The following is a 5,841-nucleotide window of genomic DNA, read 5'->3' on the forward strand; positions in this document are numbered from 1 at the left end:
GATATTAAGCTGTTTTGGGCACTTTGATGATTTGTGTGAAAAGTTTTAACGAAATGCTCAAAATGGTCTAAAACGGTTTCTAATGTGATTTTAAGCACTTTGATGTTTTTGTGTAACCAAGTTTTTTCGAAAATCACAAAATGGTCTAAAACGTCTCCAAATGCGATTTGAAGCTTTTCTAAGCACTTTGGTGTTTTTATGTTAACAAGTTTTTTCGAAAATCACAAAATGGTCTAAAACGTCTCCAAATGCGATTTGAGGATATTCTGAGCACTTTGGTGTTTTTATGTTAAAAAGTTTTTTCGAAAATCACAAAATGGTCTAAAACGTCTCCAAATGCGATTTGAAGCTATTCTGTACACTTTGATGTTTTGTGTGAAAAAGTTTTGTCGAAATGCTCAAAATGGTCTAAAACGTTTTTAAAACGATATTAAGCTATTTTGTGCTCTTTGATGTTTTTGTGTAACCAAGTTTCATCGAAATCAACAAAATGGTCTAATACGTCTCCAAATGCGATTTGAAGCTTTTCCAAGCACTTTGCTGTTTTTATGTTAACAAGTTTTTTCGAAAATCACAAAATGGTCTAAAACGTCTTCAAATGCGATTTGAAGCTATTCTGTAGACTTTGATGTTTTGTGTGAAAAAGTTTTGTCGAAATGCTCAAAATGGTCTAAAACGTTTTTAAATACGATATTAAGCTATTTTGTGATCTTTGATGTTTTTGTGTGAAAAGTTTTATCGAAATGCTCAAAATGGTCTAAAACGGTTTCTAATGCGATTTGAAGCTATTCTGTACACTTTGAAGTTTTTTGTGAAAAAGTTTTCTCGAAATGCTCAAAATGGTCTAAAACGTTTTTATATACCATATTAAGCTATTTTGTGCACTTTGATGTTTTTTGTGAAAAGTTTTATCGAAATGCTCAAAATGGTCTAAAACGGTTTCTATTGTGATTTTAAGCACTTTGATGATTTTGTGTAACCAAGTTTCATCGAAATGTACAAAATGGTCTAAAACGGCTCCAAATGCGATTTTAAGCTATTCTAAGTACTTTTGTGTTTTTATGTTAACAAGTTTTTTCGAAAATCACAAAATGGTCTAAAACGTCTTCAAATGCGATTTGAAGCTATTCTGTACACTTTGATGTTTTGTGTGAAAAAGTTTTGTCAAAATGCTCAAAATGGTCTAAAACGTTTTTAAAACGATATTAAGCTATTTTGTGCTCTTTGATGTTTTTGTTTAACCAAGTTTCATCGAAAATCACAAAATGGTCTAAAACGTCTCCAAATGCGATTTGAAGCTTTTCTAAGCACTTTGGTGTTTTTATGTTAACAAGTTTTTTCGAAAATCACAAAATGGTCTAAAACGTCTCCAAATGCGATTTGAAGCTCTTCTGTACACTTTGATGTTTTGTGTGAAAAAGTTTTGTCGTAATTCTCAAACTGGTCTAAAACGTTTTTAAATACGATATTAAGCTGTTTTGTGCACTTTGATGATTTGTGTGAAAAGTTTTAACGAAATGCTCAAAATGGTCAAAAACGGTTTCTAATGTGATTTTAAGCACTTTGATGTTTTTGTGTAACCAAGTTTTTTCGAAAATCACAAAATGGTCTAAAACGTCTCCAAATGCGATTTGAAGCTTTTCTAAGCACTTTGGTGTTTTTATGTTAACAATTTTTTTTGAAAATCACAAAATGGTCTCAAACGTCTCCAAATGCGATTTGAAGATATTCTGAGCACTTTGGTGTTTTTATGTTAAAAAGTTTTTTCGAAAATCACAAAATAGTCTAAAACGTCTCCAAATGCGATTTGAAGCTATTCTGTACACTTTGATGTTTTGTGTGAAAAAGTTTTGTCGAAAAGCTCAAAATGGTCTAAAACGTTTTTAAATACGATATTAAGCTATTTTGTGATCTTTGATGTTTTTGTGTGAAAAGTTTTATCGAAATGCTCAAAATGGTCTAAAACGGTTTCTAATGCGATTTGAAGCTATTCTGTACACTTTGAAGTTTTGTGTGAAAAAGTTTTCTCGAAATGCTCAAAATGGTCTAAAACGTTTTTATATACCATATTAAGCTATTTTGTGCACTTTGATGTTTTTTGTGAAAAGTTTTATTGAAATGCTCAAAATGGTCTAAAACGGTTTCTATTGTGATTTTAAGCACTTTGATGATTTTGTGTAACCAAGTTTCATCGAAATGTACAAAATGGTCTAAAACGTCTCCAAATGCGATTTGAAGCTATTCTAAGTACTTTTGTGTTTTTATGTTAACAAGTTTTTTCGAAAATCACGAAATGGTCTAAAATGTCTCCAAATGCGATTTGAAGCTATTCTGTACACTTTGATGTTTTGTGTGAAAAAGTTTTGTCGAAATGCTCAAAATGGTCTAAAACGTTTTTAAAACGATATTAAGCTATTTTGTGCTCTTTGATGTTTTTGTGTAACCAAGTTTCATCGAAATCAACAAAATGGTCTAATACGTCTCCAAATGCGATTTGAAGCTTTTTCAAGCACTTTGCTGTTTTTATGTTAACAAGTTTTTTCGAAAATCACAAAATGGTCTAAAACGTCTTCAAATGCGATTTGAAGCTATTCTTTACACTTTGATGTTTTGTGTGAAAAAGTTTTGTCGAAATTCTCAAAATGGTCTAAAACGTTTTTAAATACGATATTAAGCTATTTTGTGATCTTTGATGTTTTTGTTTAACCAAGTTTCATCGAAAATCACAAAATGGTCTAAAACGTCTCCAAATGCGATTTGAAGCTTTTCTAAGCACTTTGGTGTTTTTATGTTAACAAGTTTTTTCAAAAATCACAAAATGGTCTAAAACGTCTCCAAATGCGATTTGAAGCTCTTCTGTACACTTTGATGTTTTGTGTGAAAAAGTTTTGTCGTAATTCTCAAAATGGTCTAAAACGTTTTTAAATACGATATTAAGCTGTTTTGTGCACTTTGATGATTTGTGTGAAAAGTTTTAACGAAATGCTCAAAATGGTCAAAAACGGTTTCTAATGTGATTTTAAGCACTTTGATGTTTTTGTGTAACCAAGTTTTTTCGAAAATCACAAAATGGTCTAAAACGTCTCCAAATGCGATTTGAAGCTTTTCTAAGCACTTTGGTGTTTTTATGTTAACAATTTTTTTTGAAAATCACAAAATGGTCTAAAACGTCTCCAAATGCGATTTGAAGATATTCTGAGCACTTTGGTGTTTTTATGTTAAAAAGTTTTTTCGAAAATCACAAAATAGTCTAAAACGTCTCCAAATGCGATTTGAAGCTATTCTGTACACTTTGATGTTTTGTGTGAAAAAGTTTTGTCGAAATGCTCAAAATGGTCTAAAACGTTTTTAAAACGATATTAAGCTATTTTGTGCTCTTTGATGTTTTTGTGTAACCAAGTTTCATCGAAAATCACAAAATGGTCTAAAACGTCTCCAAATGCGATTTGAAGCTTTTCTAAGCACTTTGCTGTTTTTATGTTAACAAGTTTTTTCGAAAATCACAAAATGGTCTAAAACGTCTTCAAATGCGATTTGAAGCTATTCTGTAGACTTTGATGTTTTGTGTGAAAAAGTTTTGTCGAAATGCTCAAAATGGTCTAAAACGTTTTTAAATACGATATTAAGCTATTTTGTGATCTTTGATGTTTTTGTGTGAAAAGTTTTATCGAAATGCTCAAAATGGTCTAAAACGGCTTCTAATGCGATTTGAAGCTATTCTGTACACTTTGAAGTTTTTTGTGAAAAAGTTTTCTCGAAATGCTCAAAATGGTCTAAAACGTTTTTATATACCATATTAAGCTATTTTGTGCACTTTGATGTTTTTTGTGAAAAGTTTTATCGAAATGCTCAAAATGGTCTAAAACGGTTTCTATTGTGATTTTAAGCACTTTGATGATTTTGTGTAACCAAGTTTCATCGAAATGTACAAAATGGTCTAAAACGTCTCCAAATGCGATTTTAAGCTATTCTAAGTACTTTTGTGTTTTTATGTTAACACGTTTTTTCGAAAATCACAAAATGGTCTAAAACGTCTTCAAATGCGATTTGAAGCTATTCTGTACACTTTGATGTTTTGTGTGAAAAAGTTTTGTCAAAATGCTCAAAATGGTCTAAAACGTTTTTAAAACGATATTAAGCTATTTTGTGCTCTTTGATGTTTTTGTTTAACCAAGTTTCATCGAAAATCACAAAATGGTCTAAAACGTCTCCAAATGCGATTTGAAGCTTTTCTAAGCACTTTGGTGTTTTTATGTTAACAAGTTTTTTCGAAAATCACAAAATGGTCTAAAACGTCTCCAAATGCGATTTGAAGCTCTTCTGTACACTTTGATGTTTTGTGTGAAAAAGTTTTGTCGTAATTCTCAAACTGGTCTAAAACGTTTTTAAATACGATATTAAGCTGTTTTGTGCACTTTGATGATTTGTGTGAAAAGTTTTAACGAAATGCTCAAAATGGTCAAAAACGGTTTCTAATGTGATTTTAAGCACTTTGATGTTTTTGTGTAACCAAGTTTTTTCGAAAATCACAAAATGGTCTAAAACGTCTCCAAATGCGATTTGAAGCTTTTCTAAGCACTTTGGTGTTTTTATGTTAACAATTTTTTTTGAAAATCACAAAATGGTCTCAAACGTCTCCAAATGCGATTTGAAGATATTCTGAGCACTTTGGTGTTTTTATGTTAAAAAGTTTTTTCGAAAATCACAAAATAGTCTAAAACGTCTCCAAATGCGATTTGAAGCTATTCTGTACACTTTGATGTTTTGTGTGAAAAAGTTTTGTCGAAAAGCTCAAAATGGTCTAAAACGTTTTTAAATACGATATTAAGCTATTTTGTGATCTTTGATGTTTTTGTGTGAAAAGTTTTATCGAAATGCTCAAAATGGTCTAAAACGGTTTCTAATGCGATTTGAAGCTATTCTGTACACTTTGAAGTTTTGTGTGAAAAAGTTTTCTCGAAATGCTCAAAATGGTCTAAAACGTTTTTATATACCATATTAAGCTATTTTGTGCACTTTGATGTTTTTTGTGAAAAGTTTTATTGAAATGCTCAAAATGGTCTAAAACGGTTTCTATTGTGATTTTAAGCACTTTGATGATTTTGTGTAACCAAGTTTCATCGAAATGTACAAAATGGTCTAAAACGTCTCCAAATGCGATTTGAAGCTATTCTAAGTACTTTTGTGTTTTTATGTTAACAAGTTTTTTCGAAAATCACGAAATGGTCTAAAATGTCTCCAAATGCGATTTGAAGCTATTCTGTACACTTTGATGTTTTGTGTGAAAAAGTTTTGTCGAAATGCTCAAAATGGTCTAAAACGTCTTCAAATGCGATTTGAAGCTATTCTGTACACTTTGATGTTTTGTGTGAAAAAGTTTTGTCAAAATGCTCAAAATGGTCTAAAACGTTTTTAAAACGATATTAAGCTATTTTGTGCTCTTTGATATTTTTGTGTAACCAAGTTTCATCGAAAATCACAAAATGGTCTAAAACGTCTCCAAATGCGATTTGAAGCTTTTCTAAGCACTTTGGTGTTTTTATGTTAACAAGTTTTTTCGAAAATCACGAAATGGTCTAAAATGTCTCCAAATGCGATTTGAAGATATTCTGAGCACTTTGGTGTTTTTATGTTAAAACGTTTTTTCGAAAATCACAAAATGGTCTAAAACGTCTCCAAATGCGATTTGAAGCTCTTCTGTACACTTTGATGTTTTGTGTGAAAAAGTTTTGTCGAAATGCTCAAAATGGTCTAAAACGTTTTTAAATTCGATATTAAGCTGTTTTGTGCAGTTTGATGATTTGTGTGAAAAGTTTTAACGAAATGCTCAAAATGGTCTAA

Source organism: Antedon mediterranea, chromosome 11 (genome assembly GCF_964355755.1).
Source record: "Antedon mediterranea chromosome 11, ecAntMedi1.1, whole genome shotgun sequence".
NCBI classification, from domain to species: Eukaryota; Metazoa; Echinodermata; class Crinoidea; order Comatulida; family Antedonidae; genus Antedon; species Antedon mediterranea.